The following is a 25027-nucleotide window of genomic DNA, read 5'->3' on the forward strand; positions in this document are numbered from 1 at the left end:
TTAAAATAAATTTTTTTTTTTTTTTTTTTTTTTTTGAGACGGAGTTTCACTCTCGATACCCAGGCTGGAGTGCAATGGCGCGATCTCGGCTCACCGCAACCTCCGCCTCCTGGGTTCAGGCAATTCTCCTGCCTCAGCCTCCTGAGTAGCTGGGATTACAGGCACGCACCACCATGCCCAGCTAAAAATAAAAAATTTTAATTAAAAAAAGTTTCTGAGGCCTGGCATGGTGGCTCATGCCTGTAATCCAAGCACTTTGGAGGCCAAGGCGGGCGGATCACCTGAGGTCGGGAGTTCAAGACCAGCCTGACCAACATGGTGAAACCCCAGCTTTAAAAAAAAAAAAAAAAAGTTTCTGAAGGTTTAAATGTAAAACAGTGTTGAGGCTGGGCCCATGGTTCATGCCTGTAATCCCAGCACTTTGAGAGGGTGAGGTGGGCGGATCACGAGGTCAGGAGTTCGAGACCAGCCGGGCCAACATGGTGAAATTCTGTGTCTACTAAAAATACAAAAATTAGTCACGTGACAAAAAAGTTCTGAAACTAGAGAGTAGTGATGGTTGTGTGACAGTGTGATGTACCAAATGCCCTAATGCCACTGAATTGTACACTTTAAAATAACTAAGATGAGCTGGCCATGGTGTCGTGCACCTGTAATCCCAGCTACTCAGGAGGCTGAGGCAGGAGAATCGCTTGAACATGGGAGACAGAAGTTGCAGCGAGCCAAGATCACGCCACTGCACTCCAGCCAGGGCGACAGAGAAAGACTCCATCTTAAAAAAAACAAACGAACAACAACAACAACAAAAAACCCTCAAGATCCAGATGTCCAGACTATTGGACTTTTCTCCACCAAGGCAGAGAACTTTATCTCCTCAGTCTTTTAAATTGTGCAGTAGCTATTAAGTTTGAGACCTCTGGGCAAATTTTTCCGGAACGGCTCCTTTACTTTTTTCAAACACACACACACAATGCTATTCCTTCTATCAGGTGGCAGCTCAACTAGGAGTACACCCGTGAGCAGACGTGGTGCTCAGTGTTGTTTTTCTTAAGTTCAACTTGTTTTCTGTTGCCTTTTGCTCTTTCCTCATTCCAATGGGTCACATGAGTCATTAACCCTTCAATAAACTAAAAAACTGACAATCGGCCGGGCGCAGTGGCTCACACCTGTAATCCCAGCACTTTGGGAGGCAAGGCAGGCAGATCACTTAAGTTCAGGAGTTCAAGACCAGACCAGCCAACATGGTGAAACCTTGTGTCTACTAAAAATAGAAAAAAAAAAAATCTAGCCAGACTTTGTGGCGCATGCCCATAATCACAGCTACTCTGGAGGCTAAGGCAGGAGAATCGCTTGAACCTGGGACATGGAGGCTGCAGTGAGCCAAGAATGTACCATTGCACTCCAGCCTGGATGACAGAGTGAGACTGTCTCAAAAAATATATACACATACATGTTTAAACTGCATGCCCACATGTTTTTTTATTTGATCCTGACAATCTGGGGGCACACATTATCCAGATAAATATTACCCTCTTTTTACAAATGGAGAAATTTAAGCGAAGTGCTCAAGTGATTTGAGATAAAACAAATTAGCCATGTCTTACCGAAGTTTATTCCTTTTTTGAAAGGAGATAATAATCTTGACCTTCTGTAACGCAGTCTGGGCACACAGTAAATATGTGCTGATATTGGTATTGGTGTAACAATGACTTAGCATTTATCTGAAACAAGTCTGGTATTACCATGATTTCTTTTCCCCGAGCTGTCCAGCACAAAGAACATTTTTCTACTTTGGACTTACCTACAACCCCTTTCAAGCACGGAGCCTTGTGTTTATCTCAGATCCAAACGCAGTCTCATGTCAACATGTTTTGCAGCGACAGAGTAACTGTCTATTCACGATTAGGTGGTAAACATGACTCGCTAGGGTATAGCGGACAGACAGCATGTATAATTTGGAGGCTCACAGGTTTTCCTGGCTTGTGAAAAGACCATTTCCTCAGGACTCAGTCATCAATTGATAACACAAAGTAGAAAGACTTTATTTATCCCAGTGGATTGGCCTGAGAGGTTACATTTGTTACCTCTCCAGCATGACTCTGCTTGTTCATTGTGTGGCATAAGGTGGTCAAAAAAAAAATAATAGGAATTTGCAGTTTGAAAATTTGGCATTGAATTCCAATTCAACCAATTACTCCTAATCATGTGAACATGAGCAAGCCATCTAATCCACCAGAATCTCAATCCTCTTATCTATAAAATGCAAATAATAACACAAAACACACAGGTGTTGCTGGGATCAAATGGAACTGTATATATACAAACATGTTTTTCTTTTTTATTTTCTTCTTAATATAATTTTTTTCTTTTATTATTTTTTTGAGACAGAGTTTTGGTTTGTTGTGCAGACTGGAATGCAGTGGCATGATCATGGCTCACTGCAACCTCGACCTCCCAGGCTCAGACAATCCTCCTGCCTCAGTCTGCTGAAGCAGCTGGGACCACAGGTGTGCACCACCATGCCAGACTAATTTTTATATTATCTGTAGATGGCCAGGTGTGATGGTTCACGCCTGTAATCCCAGCACTTTCGGAGGCCGAGACAGGTGGATTGCTTGAGCCCAGGAGTTTGAGACCAGCCTGGCCAACATGGCAAAACCTTATCTCTACTAAAAATACAAAAACTAGCTGGGTGTGGTGGTACACACCTGTAGTTGCAGCTAGTCGGGAGGCTGAGGCAGGAGAAATGCCTGAACCAAGGAGGCAGATTCTCAAAACTTTGAGAATGAGGCTCAAAAAATAAATAAATAGGCCAAGCATGGTGGCGCACGTCTGTAATCCCAGCTACTCTGGAGGGTGAGGGAGGAGAATTGCTTGAACCCAGGAGTTGCACTGCAGCCGAGATTGTGCCACTGCATTCCAGCCTGGGCAACAGAGTGAGACTCTGTCTTAAAAAAAAAAAAAAAAAAAAAAAAAAAAAGGCCAGGCATGGTGGCTCACACTTGTAATTCCAGCAGTTTGGGAAGCTGAGGCAGGCAGATCACAAAGTCAAGAGATTGAGACCATGGCCAACATGGTGAAACCCTTTCTCTACTAAAAATACAAAAAAAATTAGCTGGGCGTGGTGCCACATGCCTGTAGTCCCAGCTACTTGGGAGGCTGAGGCGGAGAATCACTTGAACCTGGGAGGCAGAGGTTGCAGTGAGCCAAGATTGTTCCACTGCACTCCAGCCTGGCAAAAGACTGAGACTCGGTCTCAAAAAAAAAAAAAAAAAAAAAAAAGCTCCTGGGAATCTTATTAACGAATGTGTCAATGTGTTGAGGCAAAGAAAATGTATGTACAACTACTAGTTTTATATCCTCCCACTGACTGGTGTCAAAGTTCTTCATTAGGGAACTTGTGGCAAATTGGAGAGAGGTAAGGGAGTTTTCTTAATTCCCTCTCATAATTCCTGCATCTGTCGCAGCATATCACCGGTACCGACACGACTTTGAAAGCCTCTGCAATGTTAAAGGCCATCGATTGTTCCTGTAAGATGGTGTTGAGTTTGTTGATCTCTGCATCAGAGGTTTGCCTAACTTTAGGTTTTATTTTTTGAGCCCTGGTGCAGTGGCTTGCACCTGTAATGTCAGCACTTTGGGAGGTCGAGGCAGGTAGATCACCTGAGGTTAGGGATTCAAGACCAGCCTGGCTAACATGGGAAAACCCCGTCTCTACTAAAAACACAAAAATTAACGAGGTGTGGTGGTGCACCCCTGTAATCCCAGCTACTTGGGAGGCTGAGGCAGAAGAATCGCTTGAACCTGGGAGGTGGAGGTTGCAGGGAGCTGAGATTGTACCATTGCATTCCAGCCTGGGCAACAAGAGAGAAATTCCATCTCAAAAAAAAAAAGTTTTGTTTTTTTTTTTGGATCCAATGTGTGTTGTAACTTCTCAAAAAGCTTCACCTTATTAAAAAAAATTTTTTTTTGAGACAGACTCTTACTCTGTCACACAGGCAGGAGTGCAGTGGCATGATCTTGGCTTACCACAGCCTCCACCTCCTGGGGTCAAGCAATGCTCTAGCCTCAGCCTCCCAAGTAGCTGGAACTACAGGTGCATGCCACTATGCCTGGCTGATTTTTGTATTTTTGGTAGAGATGAGGTTTCACCATGTTGACCAGGCTGGTCTTGAACTCCTGACCTTAAGAGATCCACCTGCCTGGACCTCCCAAAGTGCTGGGATTACAGGTGTGAGCCATTGCACCCAACCTTTATTTCAATGTTTAATACTTTATTTAAATACTTTAATCAGGCCAGGGGCAGTGGCTATTGCCTGTAATTCCAGCACTTTGGGAGGCCTAGGCGGGCGGATCACCTGAGGTCAGGAGTTCGAGGCCAGCTTGACCAAATTGGAGAAACCTTATCTCTACTAAAAATACAAAATTAGCCAGGCATGGTGGTGCATGCCTGTAATCCCAGCTACTCAGGAGGCTGAGGCAGGAGAATCACTTGAACCTAGGAGGTAGAGGTTACAGTGAGCCAATGTCATGCCATTGCACTCCAGTCTGGGCAAGAAGAGTGAAACTCCATATCTCAAAAAAAAAAAAAAAGGAAGAAGAAAATAAATAAATAAATACTTTAATCAGTAACTTGCTAGTCTTCAAGGTATTCAAGTGAGAAAGAACATCTCCCCAACGCCAGGTCTCAAAACTGTAGAAGAGGAATTCAAAGGCATAAACATTTCTTTCTTCTTTTTTCTTTGAGACAGAGTTTCGCTCTTGTCGTCCAGGCTGGAGTGCAACGGCACGATCTCGGCTCACTGCAACCCTCACCTCCCAGGTTCAAGCAATTCTCCTGCCTCAGCCTCCTGAATAGCTGGGATTACATGCATACGCCACTACACTGGGCTAATTTTGTATTTTTAGTAGAGACGGGGTTTCTCCATGTTGGTGAGGCTAGTCTCAAACTCCCAACCTTCGGTGATCATCCGCCTTGACCTCCCAAAGTGCTGGGATTACAGGTGTGAGCCACTGCGCTCAGCAGGCATAAGCATTTCTTTCCTGAGCATAAACGTCTTCAACAGAACAGAAGACAATGCTTGGTGTGGTCACCACCAGGAGCACAGATTCCACAGATTAGCTGTATATCAGTTAAGCAGAGAATGCTGAGAGGTACTCTAGATGTCCTTTGCACACTGGCATTTTATTTTAGAAGAGATCTTGATCTTGTTATATTTTCTTCAAACTCTTCAGGGAGTAATTAACTGGCAGGCTATTGACTTCAGTTGCTGAAGTTTCCTTACAGCACCCCAGGGCACTTGAGTGAATTCTATGCATTCCTCCCTTAACATACCTTGTATTAGAGTTATCCTAGAAGGGCAGAACTAATAGGATATATATATATGGGAGTTTATTAAGTATTAAATTACATGATCACAAGGTACCACAATAGGCTCTATGCAAGCTGAGGAGCAAGGAGAGCCAGTCTGAGTCCCAAAACTGAAGAACTTAGAGTCATATTCGAGGGCAGGAAGCATCCAACACGGGAGAAAGATGTAGCCTGGGAGGCTAGGCCCATCTCTCCTTTTCACGTTTTTCTGCCTGCTTTATATTCGCTGGCAGCTGACAGTGCCCATCAGATCAAGGGTGGATCTGCCTTCCCCAGCCCACTGACTCAAATGTTAATCTCTTTTGGCAACACCCTCACAGACACACCCAGGATCAATACTTTGTATCCTTCAGTCCAATCAAGTTGACTCTCAGTATTAACCATCACATGCCCTCTAAGCATTTTTTTTTTCCGGAAGTTGTGCAAGTAAGGCAAAACTCAATGATCATCAAACAGACTGTAACAAATTGGGCATATGAGATCTTTCAGCACTTCCATCACATACTTTGTCCCCTGCCAACAGATGTATTCAGCAGAGTCACCGTCTCCAAGGGCAAAGCAATCACATTTATCTCCAGATCTAGAGATAAGAATTGTGATATCTTTCCTTTGAGTCCCTATATATGTATCTATGTGTAACATACACAAGTGCGTAGACACAGGGGTAATAATATACGGTTTTTTTTTGTTTTGTTTTTTTTTTTAGACGGAGTTTCGCTCTTCTTATGCAGGCTGGAGTGCAATGCGCGATCTCGGCTCACCGCAACCTCTGCCTCCTGGGTTCAGGCAATTCTCCTGCCTCAGCCTCCTGAGTAGCTGGGATTACAGGCACGCGCCACCATGCCCAGCTAATTTTTGTATTTTTGGTAGAGATGGGGTTTCACCATGTTGACCAGGATGGTCTCGATCTCTTGACCTCGTGATCCACCCGCCTCGGCCTCTCAAAGTGCTGGGATTACAGGCGTGAGCCACCGCGCCCGGCCCCTTTTTTTTCTTAAATAAAAAACTTTCACCGTTTTTTTTGTTTTTTTTTTTGAGATGGTGTTTTGCTCTTGTCGCCCAGACTGAAGTGCAATGGCATGATCTTGGCTCACTGCAACCTCCGCCTACCAGGTTCAAGCAATTCTCCTGCCTCAGACTCCTGAGTAGCTGGGACAACAGGCACCTGCCACCATACCTGGCTGATTTTTGTATTTTTGGTAAACATGAGGTTTCACCATGCTGGCCAGGGAGGTCTTGAACTTCTGACCTCAGGTGATCTGCCTGCCTCGGCCTCCCAAAGTGCTGGGATTACAGGCATGAGCCACCATGCCTGGCCCATCTTTTCACTTAGAGGAAGCAAGTTTTGGCTTCTCTTTGGTATGTCCAAATTGCAGTATCACTAACTACTCTTGCACTTTCGGGGCATTCTTATGTAAAACAAGGGTTACTTGAACTCAGGCACTGCGATGCCCGTAAGTTGATCTACTAACTGAGAAGAGATGGCTACTAAGTGATATGCGAGACAAGGGAGTGATTCATGTCCCAGGTGGGACAAAGTAAGACGACTTGAGATTTCATGACTACTCAGAATGGGTGCAATTTAAATTTACAAATTGTTTGTTTTTGGAATCTTCCACTTAACATATTCGGACCATGATTAATTGCAGGTGATTGACACCTCGGATAAGGGGGAACTATTGTACATCATAGGTAACAGAGAATACCAAGATGAAGAACAAAGATGACTCGGGGTTGAAAAGCCACTAAAAATCTTTTTGTTTCTTAGTTTGTAGGTATGTGTGTGACCAAATCTGTTACGTTCTTTATTTTGCAGCTAACGTGTAAATATTCTAGTGGAACAGTACCTGATAGAAATTGCTAGGATCTATATAATGTGTTCTTTTTTTTTTTTTTTTTTTTGAGACGGAGTTTTGCTCTTGTTACCCAGGCTGGAGTGCAATGGCGCGATCTCAGCTCACCGCAACCTCCCCCTCCTGGGTTCAGGCAATTCTTCCTGCCTCAGCCTCCTGAGTAGCTGGGATTACAGGCACGCGCCACCATGCCCAGCTAATTTTTTGTATTTTTAGTAGAGATGGGGTTTCACCATGTTGACCAGGATGGTCTCGATCTCTTGACCTCGTGATCGACCCGCCTCGGCCTCCCAAAGTGCGGGGATTACAGGTGTGAGCCACCGCGCCCGGCCTTATATAATGTGTTCTATAAATCCAAGGCAATCATGGTGAGTACTTTTTTTTTTTTTTTTTTTTTTTTGAGATGAATTCTCGTTCTGTCACCAGGCTAGAGTTCGGTGGGGCAATCTCGACTCACTGCAACCTCCGACTCCCTGGTTCAAGGGATTCTCCTGCCTCAGTTTCCTGAGTAGCTGGGATTATAGGCACACACCACCATGCCCAGCTAATTTTTGTAGTTTTAGTAGAGACATGGTTTCACCATGTTGGCCAGGATGATCTTGATCTCCTGACCTCAGGAGATCTCCTGATCCACTGGCCTTGGCCTCCCAAGGTGCTGGGATTACAGGCATGAGCCACCATGCCCAGCCCATGGCGACAACTTTCAAGATGAGAAAATTGACTTAAAACTGAAGTTTTCATTGTGCACTGAATTTTTTTTTTCTACTTAGTGATGTGGCTTCCAGAGTAGCTCTGGAAGAATTGTAAAGCAGGTAAAATTTGTACTTTTTCTCTGCCCACGTACTATTTCTAACAGACCCTTATAACTGGTTAACAATAGAGTAGAAAACAAAAAAACAAAGGTATCTAAAAGTATTATATTCAGAAGTGTGCGAAACATTTTTAGTTATTTTCTTTCATTCATTCATTTTTTTTGAGACAGAATCTTGCACTATGGCCCAGGCTGGAGTGCAGTGGCTTGATCTTGGCTTACTGCAGCCTCGACCTCTCAAGCTCAAGCAATCCTCCCACCTCAGCCTCTCCAGTAGCTAGGACCACAGGCTCACATCACTACACCCAGCTAATTTTTTGTAGAGACAAGGTCTCACTATGTTGCCTGAGTTCAGGTGATGCTCCCACCTCAGCCTTCTAAAGTGCTGAGATTGCAGGCATGAGCCACTATGCCGGACTCATTTTTAGTTCTTCTTTTTTTTTTTAATGGCAGTGAGGAAGGACGGAAGGAAGGAAGGTAGGCTCTTTTTCTTTATGAGCGTGAGGAAGGAAGGAAGGATGGATGGAAGAAAGGAAGGAAGGAAGGCTCTTTTTCTCTATGGCAGTGAGGAAGGAAGGGAGGGAGGGAGGAAGGAAGGAAGGGAGGAAGGGAGGGAGGGAGGGAGGGAGGGGGGAAGGAAGGAAGGAAGGCTCTTTTCCTCTATGGCAGTGAGCACCATCTGGCATGCTGTGTGCTAGGATTGTTTCTTGCCTATTTCTCCATCAGAATAGGAGCTTCAGGAAGGCAGGGACCTTTCTTCTCTTGCCCACCACTGTACCCTATGCCCAGGCCAGGTAGACATTTGAGCCAAGAATGACTGCTGGTGCTTCCCAAGCTCCCATTTATTTGGGCCAACCCCTTGATGCAAGGCCCTTGTGCTAGGAGAGGGTACAGGGGCCCAAAGCCAGTGCATTCTGGAAGAGCTTTGGACGTGATACCAGGAAGGCCTGGGCCTGGACAATGGCCTTCCTGGCACTGCCTATCCAGTCCTCTGTGCTTGTCGTCAGATGTACCTAATCCCTGAGTCTCCAGCATGGGTCCCTTTCTCCCAGGCAGATGGGGAGCTCACCTCCTTCTCAGATGCTCCTTCCCAACTTAAGCTGCTTCTGCCCTTGGGCCCTGAGATGGTCGAGTTGAGCTGTGTAGACATGAGTCTGGAGACAGGGCTGGCCAACTGGAGGCAATTCTATGAACAGACATAGCCAGGCCAGGAATGTGCATGGCCTCAGGTCTCATCCTGGAAGGCTTGGGCTCCTGGTCTGCTTGCAGATTCTCTGAGACTATGTCTTTTGGTCTCATCTGCCAGCATATGACTAGTTCATGGGTGAGCTGGGCTTAGGTGGAAACACAAGAGCCCAGAGGGAAAGGATCCTTCCCCAGCTTGGGCTGGAGTCCCAGCTTCCAGTCATCAATCTGTGCAACCCTGGGGCTGGGTCTGGATGAGGTTCCATGGTAAGGATTCTTGTCTGTCACCTAGTTGGTCCCAGACTGTGTGGGAAACTGGCTGTGGTGGGCAGGTCTGGGGTCTCGAATCTGATAGGGGCCAGTAGAGCCTCCAAGTCACCAATCAACCAAGTGTGAGAGGTTGCTATGGTTGAATGGCCATGTGCAGGGCTCTGACTCGCCCAGCCACAGGGAGGCCGGCATCCTGGAGCTGAGTCCTAGAGCCAGACCTTAAAGTGCATGGAGCCCGTTGTGAGGTGTCTGGTGCTGAGGCGGTGGGGTGACCTGTCCAGGCCTCCACCTTTGTCGCCTGCAACATTCTTCTCCCCACTTTCTTTAAACTTTTTCATTTAGAAATGATTTCAGGCAGGGCACAGTGGCTCACACCCGTAATCCCAGCACTCTGGGAGGTGGAGGCAGGCAGATCACGAGGTCAGGAGATAGAGACCATCCTGGCCAACATGGTGAAACCCCGTATCCACTAAAAATACAAAAATTAGGCTGGGTGCGGTGGCTCATGACTGTAAGCCCAGCACTTTGGGAGGCTAAGGTGGGTGGATCACCTGAGGTGGGGAGTTCTCTAAACTGATACTTCTCTAAACTGATACTTCCAGTTTTTTCCCACCCTTCTGGCCTGGAACCACCAAAAATTAAAATTTCCCATTTCCTGAAGCCCTGTAAGCTGAAGCTGGACAACTTAATAGAAACTTTAGGCCGGCCGCAGTGGCTCATGGCTCCCAAAGTGCTGGGATTATAGGTGTCAGCCACCGCACCTGGCCCTTTTTTTTTTGAGCCAGAGTCTCACTTTCACCCAGGCTGGAGTGCACTGGCACGATCTTGGCTCACTGCAACCTCTGCCTCCTGGTTTCAAGCAATTCTCCTGCCTCAGCTGCCAGAGTACTTGGGACTACAGGCACGCACCACCACACACAGCTAGTGTGTGTGTGTGTGTGTGTGTGTGTGTGTGAGAGAGAGAGAGAGAGAGAGAGAGAGAGAGAGAGACGGGGTTTAGTTCTTGTTGCCCAGGCTGGAGTGTAATGATGCAATCTTGGCTCACTGCAACCTCCGCCTCCTAGGTTCAAGTGATTCTCCTGCCTCAGCCTCCCGAGTAGCTGGGATTACAGGCATGCATCACCACATCCGGCTAATTTTGTATTTTTAGTAGAGATGGAGTTTCTCCACGTTGGCCAAGATGGTCTCGATCTCCTGACCTCGTGATCTTCCCAACTCGGCCTCCCAAAGTGTTGGGATTACAGGTGTGAGCCACACTGCAGCTGGCCTAAAGTTTCCATCAAGTTGTCCAGCTTCAGCTTACAGGGCTTCAGGAAATGGGAAGTTTTAATTTTTGGTGGTTGCAGGCCAGAAGGGTGAGAAAAAAACTGGAAGTATCAGTTTAGAGAACTGTAGTCAGATATTGGAGAAATGTAGTCAGATCTTAAGAATTCAGGATCCAATCCAGTTTGTAGGTAAATATCAAAACCTCAAAAACAATATACAGGGCTAGAATCTATCTTTTTTTTTTTTTTTTTTTTTTTTTAGAAAGAGGAAGAAAATGGGGGAGAGAGAACAGGATTCTTGCTCTATTGCCCGGGCTGGAATGCAATCTAAAAATAGGTATTAAAAACCTCTTTTATGCCGATAATTGTGCTTAACAACAGAGACAGGAAGGAATAAGGGAAGAAAATAACAAACAAACAGCCAACCAATATTTCATTTAAGTCTGTGAAATGCTATGCAAATGTTGAAGAGTGATTTACTTCCAATTATGTGGTCACTTTCAAAATAGGTGTAATATGATACTGAGAAAAATGTATGTTCTGTGGACCTGGGGTGGAGAATTCTGTAAATATTCACTAAGTTTTCTTATTCCAGGTCTAAGTTCAAATCATAGATGTCCCTATTAATTTTCTATGTCGTTGATCTGTCAAATATTAACAATGTGTTGTCAAAATCTCCCGCTATTATTGTGCGGGAGTCCAGGTCTCTTTATAAGTCATTAAGAACTTGTCTTATGTATCTGGGTGCTCCTATATTGGGTGCATGCATATTTATAATCATTGACTCCTGTTGTTGCATTGATCCTTTTACCATTATGTAATGTCCTTGTTTCTTTTAGTCTTTGTTACTGTTAAAGTCTATTTTGTGAGAGATGAAAGTTACAACTCCTGTTTTTTGGTTTTTTTTTTTTGCTCTTCATTTAATTGGTGAATCTTCCTCCATCCCTTTGTTTTAAGTCTTTGTATGTTGTTGCTTGTGAAGTAGATCTGGATACAGTGTACTGATGGGTTTTGACTTTTTATTCAATTTACCTGTCTGTGTCTTTGACTGGGGCATTTAATCTATTTAAATTTAGAATTAATATTAATATTTGTGAGTTCAATATTGTCATTTAATGCTAGCTGGCTATTTTGCCCATTAGTTGATATAGATTCTTCATTATAGAGATACTCTACGTTTTGGTAAGTTTTTGGGATGACTGATACTGGTTGTTCCTTTCTGTATGTAGTGCTTCTTTCAGAAGCTCTTGTAAAGCAGGCCTGGTGGTGATGAAATCTCCGAGTGCTTGCCCGTTTGCGAAAAACTTCATTTTTCCTTCGCCCATGAAGCTTAGTTTGGCGGGATATGAGACTCTGGGCCAAAAATTCTTTTCTTTGAGGATATTGAATATTGAAACCCTAGTTTGTAGGGTTTCTGGTGAGAGGTCTGCTGTGAGTCTGATAGGCTTCCCTTTATGGGTAACGTGACCTTTCTCTCTAGCTGCCCTTAGAATTTTCTCCTTTATTTCAACCCTAGTGAATCTAGCGATTATGTGTCTTGAAGTTGCTCTACTTGAGAAATATCTTTGTGGTGGTCTCTGGATTAGCTGGAGTTGAGTATTGTCCTGCCTTACTAGATTAGGAAAGTTTTCCTGAATAATATCCTGAAGAATATTTTCCAACTTGGATTCATTCTCTTCATGACATTCAGGTATACCTATCAATCGTAAATTAGGTCTTTTCACATAGTCCCATATTTCTTGGAGACTTTGCTCATTCCTTTTTACTCTTTCTTCTCTAATCTTGTCTTCTCGTTTCATTTCATTAAGTTGGTCTTCGACCTCTGATATCCTTTCTTCTGCTTGATCAATTCGACTGTTAAAAACCTGTGCATACTTCACAAAGTTCTTGTATTGTGTTCTTCGGTTCCATTAATTCACTTATATTCCTCTCTAAATTGTCTATATTCGTTAGCATTTCATCAAACCTTTTTTCAAGGCTCTTAGTTTCCTTACATTGGGCTAGAATATGTTCTTTTAGGTCACTAAAGTTCCTTGTTATCCACTTTCTAAAGCCTAAATCTGTTAATGGAACGCACTCATTCTCCATCAGGCCTTGTTCTCTTGTTGATGAGGAACTGTGATCCCCTGTAGAAGGAGAGGCATTCTGATCTTGGGTATTCTCAGCCTTTTTACGCTGGTTTCTTCCCATAATTGTGAGTTCATCCACCTGTCGTCTTTGTAATTGCCTACTTTCAAATTAGGTCTCTGAGTGGACGTCCAACTTGTTGATTCCCAGCGCCGAAATCTGAGCAACCCAGTGCGCCGGCCAAAACAGCGGCATTAAGATTCGTTGTGCTTTTCTGCCCAGGAATCTCTGGTCTGGCTTCTCTCTTGAGTCCCTTCTTCAATCAGGTAAATGGGCGACTCTGCCTTCCCGGAGCTCCAAACGTTGACCAAAAGGGGACCCAGTCCCATTTACTCTGCACCAAGAACCGCTGTGCCGGCCACAAGAGTCACCCTGGTGACCCGTGGGGCTCCTCCGCTGGGAATCTTCAGGTCCATGGGTAACAAAAATTCATCTGAAAGTGTGGTGTCCTCTCATTCTGTGACGTTTCTCTGAGAGCTACAATCCTGAGCTGCTAGTAATCAGCCATCTTGGATCTCTCTCCTTTTTTTTTTTTTTTAAATAAAGATGGAGTTTCACCATGTTGGTAAGGCTGGTCTTGAACTCCCAACCTCAGGTGATCTGCCCACCTTGGCCTCCAAAGTGCTTGGATTACAGGCGTGAGCCACCATGCCTAGCTGGCCCATTTTTCTTTTCAATATACTTTATTTTTAAGATTCATTTTAGGCTCATACCCAAAAGCCAAATTAATTTTTGATGCAATTATTGGTTATGCAAAATTTTTAGTTCAGAATTCTATTTTGTATGTCCTGTGGAGTTTACATTCCTCCTTTTGCATGTGAGAAGGTGATACCTTCATCTAGATTTTTCTAGACGAATGATGGTGCCCATATTTATAGATATTTTCAAGATGAGGTCTCACTATGCTGTCCAGGCTGGTCTCAAACTCCTGGACTCAAGCTTTTTTCCTGCCTCATTCTCCTGAATAGCTGGTACTACATTGTATGAGCCACTGCTCCTGGCTCGATGGTGTTCATATTAAGGAAATAAAATTAATTGAGTGGAAAACAATGGGTCAGAAGTCCTGCTTGGTTTTTAGATGGTGCATTCTCTTCTAGTGACCTTAGTTTTGTCATTCCTAGCAGGAGAATGGCATCATTTCCTCAATTTGAAATTTAAGTTGATTGCAGTCTCATACCTGGTAAGGTTTTTCCCTCCAAAGGAGCCAAGATAATACAGAATCGGCTGGGTGCGGTGGCTCACACCTGTAATCCCAGCACTTTGGGAGGCCGAGGCAGGTGGATCACCTGAGGTCACGAGTTCAAGACCAGCTTGACCAACATGGAGAAACCCCGTCTGTACTAAAAGTACAAAATTAGCCGGGTATGGTGGCACATGCCTGTAATCCCAGCTACTCGGGAGGCTGAGGCAGGAGAATTGCTTGAGCCCAGGCGGTGGGGGTTGCGGTGAGCCAAGATCGTGCCATTGCACTGCAGCCTGGGCAACAAGAGTGAAACTCTGTCTCAAAAAAAAAAAAAAAAAAAATACAGACTCATTTAGAAGCCAAGAAAAACTACCCTATGAAAAAGAAAATACTGTGACATAAAGCATCTCAGGTGGCACTTTGGGCTGCCTTTTTTTTTTTTTTCCTCAAACTCCTGACCTCAGGTGATCCACCTGCCTGGGCTTCCCAAATTGCTGGGATTACAGGTGTGAGCCTCCGTGCCCAGCCCAGGGCTGCCTCTTTAAAAAAATTTCTGAAAACAAGAAGATTGGCAGAAGCTAATGTCCTCTGGGCTTTGGTCATCAGTCTTCTACACATAGTAGAGTTCCTAATGCTATTGGTAGGAGATCAACGAGTGTGTGGAGATGGCTGTTGGAATGTTAATTTTTGCATCATTTCTGGCTTTTGCCATAAGTGAAAGATGAATTCCTAAACTCTTGTCTCAGGCCAGCAAACACTGTGATTAGGGACTGTACTTTAAAAGAATTGTGAAAATGCTTTTTGTGAAAACATTACATAAACAGCAGACAGACTAATTTCTCTCTGACTTTCAGTCTTATTTATAGATTCATGTGACTCAAAGGATAACAAAACAGGCCAGTGGAGCCACCTCTTCGACTCACGTCACTATTTCCTACACGGCTGTGCTCCTCTTCACTCTCCTTTCTCTGCTGAGATCACTGGCACGAGGAGAGGCAGGAAGGGTTCCTTGTGAAAGACACTGACCGAATTTCTTCAGAGAGAGCTTTCCCCATCTGCTCTAAAGGTCATATGGGCTTCAGCTGCTGATACTGACCGAATCATTTAAGAAACTCACTGAACTGGGTGCAGTGGCTCACAGCTGTAATCCCAGCACTTTGGGAGGCCGAGGAGGGCAGATCATGAGGTCAGCAGTTTGAGATCAGCCTGGCCAACATGGTGAAACCCTGTGTCTACTAAAAGTACAAAAATTAGCTGGGCGCAATGGCACACCCCTGTAGTCCCAGCTACTCGGGAGGCTGAGGCAGGAGAATTGCTTGAACCTGGGAGGCGGAGGTTGCAGTGAGCCAAGATCATGCCACTGCACTCTAGCCTGGGCAACAGAACAAGACCCTGTCTCAAAAAAAAAAAAAAAAAAAAAAAAGAAAAGAAAAGAAAAGAAAAAGAAACTCACTGTATCTCTAAACCCAAACAATATGGTTCCCCTCTAGTACCCCAGATTCCACCAGATACCATATATTCCAGAAACCGTCTTTCACTGCTCTGGCTCCCAGCAACCTCTCCTTTTTCTGCTCCTTCTGAACTATGACTTCAGTGACCTCTCTGTTTTCTGCTCTTTCTTTCTGAACTAGGGCTTATCTGCTGAATGATATCATGGGCATATATATATATATATATATATATATTTGGGGATTTAAAAAAAATCTTGTTTTTCTCAGTGAGATTGTAATTATTTGGAGGATAGGGGCAGTCTCTTTTGTTATGTCTATTACAGATTCTGGTGGAACCAGGACAGTGTGGCGTAGGGGAAAGAATCAGGTAGCCTGTTTGAATGATTACTATATGGGCTAGAAGATGAATCCAGAGTTGTGAGGACTAGATTTGAGTCTGGTCTCTGCTGTATGAAAGTGTGACCGATCATTTAATCTCTCTGAGCTTCGCTTCTCTTCTCTCCTCTCCTCTCCTCTCTCTTCTCCTCTCTCCCTCCCTTCCTCTCTCTCTTTTTTTAAATTTTTTTTTCTTTTCTTTTTTTGAGACAGTCTCCCTCTGTCACTCAGGCTCAGGCTGGAGTGCAGTGGTGCAATCATGGCTCACTGCAGCCTTGACCTCCTGGGCTCAAAAAATCCTTCCTTAGCTTCCTGAGTAGCTGGGACTACAGGCACATACCACAATGTCCAGCCAATTAAAAAAAAAATTTTTTTTTTGAGACAGAGTCTGTCGCCCAGGATAGAGTGCAGTGATGCAATCTCAGCTCACTGCAACCTCCGTCTCCCAGGTTCAAGCAATTCTCCTGCCTCAGCCTCCTGAGTGGCTGGGATTACAGGCGCATGCCACCATGCCCAGCTAATTTTTGTATTTTTAGTAGAGACGAGGTTTCACCATATGGGCCAGGCTGGTCTCAAACTATTGGCCTCCCAAAGTGCTGGGATTACAAGTGTGAGCCACTGTGCCTGGCTTAATTAAAAAACTTTTTTTTTTTCTTTTGTAGAGACAGTCTCACTGTGTTACCCAGGCTGGTCTCAAACTCCCAGGCTCAGGCGATCCTCCTGCCTTGGCCTCCCAAAGTGCTGAGATTACAGGTAGCCTCTGTTTTCTTATTTCTAAAATGGGGATGATAATATATATGCTAAAGAGAGCAAATATTTACTGTGTCCTTACTATGTGCCAGGTGCTTTTCTAAGTGCTTTAAGTGTGTCAGCTCATTTAATTATCACACCAGCCCTAAGATGCTAGTGCTACTATAAGCCTCATTTTTCAGATGGGAAATGTTAAGTAACTTGTTGTAGGTCACATAGTAAAGAAAGAAAGAGCAGGGTTTTTTTTTTTTTTTTTTTTTTTTTTTTTTTTTTTTGGGACGGAGTTTCGCTCGTTACCCAGGCTGGAGTGCAATGGCACGATCTCAGCTCACCGCAACCTCCGCCTCCTGGGTTCAGGCAATTCTCCTGCCTCAGCCTCCTGAGTAGCTGGGATTACAGGCACGTGCCACCGTGCCCAGCTAATTTTTTGTATTTTTGGTAGAGACGGGGTTTCACCATGTTGACCAGGATGGTCTCGATCTCTTGACCTCGCGATCCACCCGCCTCGGCCTCCCGAAGTGCTGGGATTACAGGCGTGAGCCACCGTGCCCGGCAGAAAGAGCAGGGTTTTAAGCCCAGGTAGTCTAGCCCCACAAATCTATGCTTTTAACTACTATGCTATAATGGTTGTGTGGTTTACAAATTCATGGTGTATAAGGAGCAAATTAATTGATGTATATGAAAGTACTTTTTTTTTGAGATAGAATTTCGCTCTTGTTGCCCAGGCTGGAGTGCAATGGCATGATCTCGGCTCACCACAACCTTCACCTCTTGGGTTCAAAGGATTCTCCTGCCTTAGCCTCCCTAGTAGCTGGGATTACAGGCATGTGCAGCCACGCATGGCTGATTTTTGTATTTTTAGTAGAGACGGGGTTTCTCCATGTTAGTGAGACTTGTCTCAAACTCTCGACTTCAGGTGATCCACCCACTTCGGCCTCCCAAAGTGCTGGAATTACAGGCTTGAGCCACCGCGCTCGGCCACTTATTATTATTTTTTGAGACCGAGCCTTACTCTGTTGCCCAGGCCAGAGTGTAGTGGTGCAACCTTGGCTTACTGCAACCTCCGCCTCCCGGGATCAAGCGATTCTCCTGCCTCAGCCTCCTGAGTAGGTGGGATTACAGGTGTGTGCCAGCATGCCTGGCTAATTTTTGTATTTTTAGTAGAGACAAGGTTTCACCATGTTGGCTAGGCTGGTCTGGAACTCCTGACCTCAGGTGATCCAACTGCCTTGGCCTCCCAAAGTGCTGGGATTACAGACGTGAGCCACCATGCCCAGCTGAAAATACTTTTGTAAATGTAAGACACACTATACTACCATTACTTATAAAGGGCAGTCAGTAAATTCTTTAGTTGAATTATGAGGCGGCACAAAAATTTTAATATTTACATTCTTATGATGCTTTAGGCTTTTCAAAGTACTTTCACGTATCTGATCCCTTCTGGATAACAAGCCATTCTAAATCCATTTTGGAAAAGGCAAGACATAAATAAATATTGGAAAGCTGAGTAAAGAGGCTCAGAGATGTTTACAGCCTGGGTAACAGAGCAACACCTTGTCTCCAAAATATCTGAAAATTTTCTCCTAGCTGTTATCGCTCACTAAGTTTGTTTAACCCTTTTAGGCTATTGCTGTTTCAAAAGCAAAAATTGGCCCGGCGAAGTGGCTCATGCCTGTAATCCCAGAACTTTAGGAGGCAGAGGTGGGCAGATCACCAGAGGTCAGAAGTTTGAGACCAGCCTAGCCAACATGGTGAAACCCGTCCTCTACTAAAAATATAAAAATTAGCTCGGTATGGTAGTGGGCACCTTTAATCCCATCTACTTGAGAGGCTGAAGCATGAGAATTTCTTGAACCTGGAAGGTGAAGTTTGCAGTAAGCTGAGATCGTGCCACTGCACTCCAGCCTGGGCAATAAAGCAAGACTCTGTCTCAAAATAGTAAATAAATAAATGAAGTAAAAAATAAAAATAAAAACAAAAATTCATAAAACTACATTTTCTTTTTTTTTGAGACGGAGTTTCGCTCTTGTTACCCAGGCTGGAGTGCAATGGCGCAATCTCGGCTCACCGCAACCTCCGCCTCCTGGGTTCAAGCAATTCTCCTGCCTCAGCCTCCCGAGTAGCTGGGACTACAGACGCGCGCCACCATGCCCAGCTAATTTTTGTATTTTTAGTAGAGACGGGGTTTCACCTTGTTGACCAGGATGGTCTCGATCTCTTGACCTCGTGATCCACCCGCCTCGGCCTCCCAAAGTGCTGGGATTATAGGCGTGAGCCACTGTGCCCAGCCTATAAAACTACATTTTCTTACAAGAATTTTCTTTTCAAATAAAAGGACAGTATGCTCATTGCAAAAACAAAATATAATAAAGTAAAAATTCTCTGTAATCCCATCATCCAGAAAAGCTATTTTTACTTTTCAGTTTTATCCTGCAATTTTTTTCTATGCATGTAAGTTATCAATAGTAAACAAACCCATAAAAATAATAATCTCTGGCCAAGCACAGCGGCTCACGTCTGTAATTCCAGCACTTTGAGAGGGTGAAATGGAAGGATCACATGAGCCCAGGAGGTCCAGACCAGCTTGGGTAACATGGCAAAACCCTGTGTCTACAAAAAATTTTTAAAAATTTAGCTGGGCATGGTGGACTACTGCAACTGTAGTCCCAGTTACTCAGGAGTCTGAGGTGGCTCAATATATTCTTTTGCAAGCTCATTTTATAACATTGTTTTATAATATTTCCTTTGAAAGTCTGCCATACTATAATCAAAAAAGTTCTCATTTTACTGGGAGCATAGTCTTCCCTTTTATAGATGTGCTGTAACTTATTCATCTGGAATTAGGGATTATGTTTGAGAAGATGGGGAATAAGCCTTCCTAAACTTAAATAACTAGCCATGGAAACCAAAGATCCGAAGATAATGTGACTATGCCACATATTGGGGCAATTGCTTTTATTTATTTATTTAAAAAATGGGGTCTCACTATGTTGCCCGGGCTGTTCTCAAACTCCTGGGATCAAGTGATCCTCTTGCCTTGGCCTCCCAAAGTGCTAGGATTACAGCCGTGAGCCACTGCCCCGAGCCAGGGCAATTGCTTTTAATTTTAGTTGCATGGAAGAAAGGTTTGGTAATCATAAATAAAAAGAAATGTAAGGTAAAAAATACTGGGAGAGAGCTTAGTTTTTAATGCTTAAAACTCTTTAATGCTCTGCACTTGGCATGGTAGAAAAGAAGCTCTTTCCTCCTTAGGTAGCTGGCTTAATTTTTCTTTTGTGGTTTGCAATAATAAACGTTTAAATTTGACCTCTAAGCATTTTTTGTGGTATTCCAAACGAAACACTTTAGCTAACTCTGCTTTGCAACCTGCAAACTTCTTACTTATGTGGAAACCCCAAACTAAGTTTGGCCTGTGTTCCCTGCATAGCTGTACCTCAGAGGAAGTTGTGTTTTGGCATTATTCCACTATTTACCAGCCTAGTAGCCCAGGGCTACCCTGTACAGTAGTAGCGTGGCAGAGGATCTGAATTCCGTAAACATTCTGTTCTCCAGACCACTCGTTGGGGGTTGACTACATCCTGAGGGTGTAGGTGTGTGTGTAGTAGGTGGTTAGGTGGGTGGGTAGGTAGGGGTAGTAGGTAGGTAGGTAGGTGGAAGATGGTGGTACCCCATGCTAATTTATAAGATGCCACCACAGCCAGGTGCGGTGGCTCACACCTGTAATCCCAGCACTTTGGGAGGCCGAGGCGGGTGGATCACCTGAGGTCAGGAGTTCCAGACCAGCCTGGCTAACATGGTAAAACCCCGTTTCTACTAAAAATAACAAAAAATTAGCTAGGCATGGTGGTGTGCCCCTGTAATCCCAGCTACTCAGAAGGCTGAGGCAGGAGAATCACTTGAACCCAGGAGGCGGGGGTTGTAGTGAGCCGAGATCCGCCATTGCACTCCAACTTGGTCAACAAGAGCAAAACTCCGTCTCAAAAAAAAAAAAAGGCAGTCTATAGCAGAACCCCAGTGAAGGAGGGGAGTTAATGTGTCTTTCAGCCAAGTTGGTTTCTTGGAGTCTGTTTCTTCTTATCTATAAAACTAAGTTACTTATGCTTGCCTAGCCTGACTCAGGAGATTGTCCAGAGGGTCAGATTAGATTATACACATGAAAGTGCTTTAGAACAATGTGGTATCAATATTTAATGATAAAAATGATAATTATTATCGTACCCATGGCCTCCTTTCTTTCCAGCCACTTGGCATGCCCCAGTAGTTCAAGGACAAAATTGTACAGATGGGCCTACTTAGTTCAATTTTTTTTCTTTTTTGAGAGAGAGTCTCACTCTGTCGCCCAGTCTGGAGTGCAATGATGCGATCTCAGTTTACTGTAAACTTCACCTCCTGGGTAGCTGGGATTACAGGCGCCCACCATCACGCCCAGCTAATTTTGTATTTTCAGTAGAGATGGGGGTTTCACCATGTTGGCCAGGCTTGTCTGGAACTCCTGACCTCAGGTGATCTGCCTGCCTAGGACTCCCAAAGTGCAAGGATTACAGGCATGAGCCACCACGCCTGGCCAACTTAATTCAATTTTTGTAAACTATTTTGAAATCCCTGCATGAAAATGACTAAGGAAAAAAAGTGCAACCTTTTGTCTATGACACCCAGGTCCTAAACTCAAGATTTGTGGGTAGTTCTGGCCAGGCACAGTGGTTCATGCCTGTAATGTCCACACTTTGGGAGGCTGAGGCAGGTGGACCACCTGAGGTCAGAAGTTCAAGATCAGCCTGACCAACATGGTGAAACACTCTCTCTACTCAAAATACAAAAATTAGCCGGATGTGGTGGCGGGCACCTGTCATTTCAGCTACTTGGGAGGCTGAAGCATGAGAAATTGCTTGATCCTGGGAGGCAAAGTTTGCAGTGAGCAGGGATCCTGCCACTGCACTCCAGCCTGAGCAACAGAGCGAGACTCCGGCTCAAAAAAATATATATATTTGAGAGGTTGGTTCTGTTCTCTTTGGCACCCAGCCTGGTGCTGTATTGTATTGTACTTTGTTGCCAATCTAGCAGAAGGATTTTAGTCTAGGTAGGTCACCTTTCCTTTAAACAGGCCAAGATATCAGGCCCTCTTTATATTTACATGGAAAAGACTTGTGTCAGATGTAAGTAATTATTTATCAGGTTAGGAACTGTCTGGTTAGACTTTCTTTGGCCCTGGTCATTAATTCATGGAGTCATAGACCGAAAGCCCATTCTGGAAGAGTTTTAGCTATCAGGAGTCCAAGTCTTCTTTCTACATATGAGGAAACTGAATCCCTGTAGAGTTTAAGTGACTTGTGCAGTGCATGAGCCGCGGTAGTGGGCGTGGAATCCATTCTTGTGAGTCATTCTCCTAACTCTTCATAAAATATGTCGCAAAGACACCATAAAACCATAGAATCCCAGACCACCTGGAGCATGCTCCTGAAGTTAAAAAGAAAGCACAAGTCTGAAAGGAGACAGGAAAGAGTTTGGGATTCCCGTGGATGAAGACCGTGTCAGCCCGGCTATCTCCTTCTCCCTCACCTGCCTCGCTTCTCCCACTTCCTGGGCTACCTGACCTAGCTCCGCCCCCTTCAGGTGGCCCCGACCGCTTCCTGGTAGCCCAGCCCCCACCCGCTCCCGCCAAGCGGAACCAATGTCCATCCGCTCTGGGGTTGGCCGGATCTTTCTCGCTCAGACTCATCGCAGCGGTGACTCGGCAGCAGCGTCTCGCGTCATCAGTGACAGCCCCGACTCTTGCTACGCTTTGCGTCGCTCTGCCAGAAGCAGTCGCCTCCTCCTTGGCAAATAGTCCTCGGCAGGGTCCGAGTTCTTGGATAATCCGAGAGGGGAGGCACAAGAAGTTGCAGTGCGGGGACTCGGAATCGACCAGGCGAGGAGGCCAGGGAGCGACGTTTCCGCAATAGTGTGTGAAGTTAGTTAAAAACTCTCTCCTTCCTCAAGATCCCTCCGCCTGCAGTAGCGGTGGTGAGGCCGAGGGAGCCGCCATTTTGGATGTTCGGTTCCTGCTGCCACTGCTGCCGCCGCCCCCGGAGCTGCTGGTTTCATTCGAGGTTTCGGGCCGGTGAGTGTCACTCGCGGCGCTGAGAGCATATTGCTGATTTTTGCCCCGCCGCTGCCGCGGGCGCTCGAGCGGAAGCTTCCTGTCAGTCCCAGGGGTCCCGTCCCAGGCTGTGGGTGTTGAGAAAAGAGGACAGAGAAGCTGGGCCAGGAGAGGCCGGGAGCCCCAGGGGCTGCTCTGACTCCTGGAGGGCCGACCCCGAGGCCTCGGACTGGGAGGTTGCGCGCACAGCTGCGTTGCGTGTTGTGGCGTTGCCCCGCCGATACGGGCCTCCTTGAACCCTTGACTTTCTCAGGCTGCGATCTTTTAGGGCTTATTCAGGGAGCCTGGGGTTTAACGGGGCGGGCCCCACCCCCGCGTGTCTTCTCTGAGCCACGTATCGGCGTTCTTGTATCTTGTACCCGGGTCAGGTCTCTCAGAGAACTCTCAGCATTTCCACATGCCCTGTTAATCGCTGCCTGCCCCTGCAATGCCGTCCTCTCGGAACCGGACGTCGGCCTCGTCTCTCTCTAACCTTCCGACCAACTTCTTTTCCAATTTTCCGTGTTTTTTGTTTGTTTTGTTTTTTTCAACCTACCTGCGAGTATACTGTTTACCCTTTTCTCAGCTCTGGGTCCTGCGGACTTCCTGATTGCCTGAAAGAGTCAGGACGGTTCGGTTGATTGTGTTTCCCGGTTAGGACATGGTGTAGGAGATCGGTCGAACCACTCGCTCAGAGTTGTGCTTCAGCGGTAATGTTTATAAAGCCGATTAAATGGCTTTTGGGAGGCGGGAGCTGTCAAATGTTTTCTCATTTGTGGATTCCCTCCCTGTGCGAAACACTTAGCTTTTTGTTACTTACTGACACTTGTGTAGAGAGAGAGAGAGAGAGGAGAGAGAGTATGTGTTTCCTATTATATATCCCTGAGCGTGGAAATCTGTCCATGGAGAAAAAAAATAATCTGAGGTAGGTAGAAAGGAGAGTTGGGCTCCTTTACAGTTAACAGAAGAGAGGAGTTACTGCTTTCTTAATGACCTTAACTTTTAAGTGTTTGTACATTAATGATCTTTGCTGACTGATGCTAAAAAAACACTTTTAATGACTTAATGTATTGTTTTTTTCTGGGGACAGTTGAATTTTAGTATCCATTTCCACCGTTCCTTATAATACTTGTTAAATACCTAACTTGTCATACACCCTAACTTTCAAGTTTGAAAAATATGAACCCTCTAGTTACTCGTAATCTCGTCTCTCTTTTTTTTTTTTTTTTGAGATGGAGTCTCGCTCTATTGCCCAGGCTGGAATGCAGTGTCGCTATCTCGGCTCACTGCAACCTCCACCTCCCGGGTTCAAGTGATTCTCCTGCCTCAACCTCCCGAGTAGCTGGGACTTACAGGCGCGTGCCACCACGCCCGGCTAATTTTTATTTTTATTTTTTTTGCATTTTTAGTGGAGACGGGGTTTCACCTTGTTAGCCAGGATGGTCTTGATCTCCTGACCTTGTGATCCCCACCCCTCTCGGCCTCCCAAAGTGCTCGGATTACAGGTGTGAGCCACCGCGTGCGGGTGTCACTTTTATTCTAAAAGTATGTTTGCAGTCTAGCATGCTTGAATAAAAAGTATTTCACAGTAATTCACTCATATGTTTCTTACGTTTCAAGTTAGGCAAGTGTGATTTAATCACCCTTATTTTATCTCAGCCTAGGTGGGTTTTTACATCTGCAAAAGAGAAATTATTTGATTTCACAGTCTAGTGGTTGGAATTTAAATTTATAACTTGAACTGAGTCAAACTTTTTAATACTGCTAAGCCACATATAGATGCATTATTATTATCAGGCTGTTGAAATGAGATCGTAGATAATTCCTGTATAGGTCATATGATGTCTCAGGAGAAAAGAATATTTTCAGTGTAAATACTCAGTGTTTTTGCCATTTGTTATTTATTTATTTATTTATTTTGAGACGGAGTCTCGCTCTCTCGCCCAGGCTGGAGTGCAGTTGCACAATCTCGGCTCACTAGGACCTCTGCCTCCTGGGTTCTAGCGATTCTCCTGCCTCTGCCTCCTGAGTACCTGGGACTACAGGCGCGTGCCACCACGCCCAACTAACTTTTTTTTTTGTATGTTTAGTATTTTCACCATGTTAGCCAGGATGGTCTTGATCTTCTGACCTTGTGATCCACCCACCTCAGCCTCCCAAAGTGTTAGGATTACAGGCGTGAGCCACTGCGCCTGACCCCTTGTTACTTGTTTTAAGGAGATTTTTTCAAAAATATATTAGTTGCTATTAGATATAACTGAGTTCTGTATT

The 25027-nt window shown here is 44.9% G+C and overlaps 1 protein-coding gene and 1 pseudogene across 1 annotated transcript in view; one reads left to right on the top strand and one right to left on the bottom strand.

The window, feature by feature from the left end:
* Positions 1-3376: 3376 nt before the first annotated feature.
* Positions 3377-5869, bottom strand: LOC105706738 (E3 ubiquitin-protein ligase TRIM13-like; annotated as a pseudogene).
* Positions 5870-22451: 16582 nt separating this feature from the next.
* Positions 22452-25027, top strand: part of AP1G1 (adaptor related protein complex 1 subunit gamma 1) — a 77009-nt gene continuing 74433 nt past the window's right edge. The window contains exon 1 of the mRNA XM_021672577.2: positions 22452-22738. The gene's annotated coding sequence lies outside the window, so the exon portion shown is untranslated. The remainder of the gene's footprint in view (positions 22739-25027) is intronic.

This window comes from Aotus nancymaae, unplaced genomic scaffold (assembly GCF_030222135.1).
Source record: "Aotus nancymaae isolate 86718 unplaced genomic scaffold, 86718_ANA_hifiasm-v0.15.2.pri h1tg000030l, whole genome shotgun sequence".
Lineage (NCBI taxonomy): Eukaryota > Metazoa > Chordata > Mammalia > Primates > Aotidae > Aotus > Aotus nancymaae.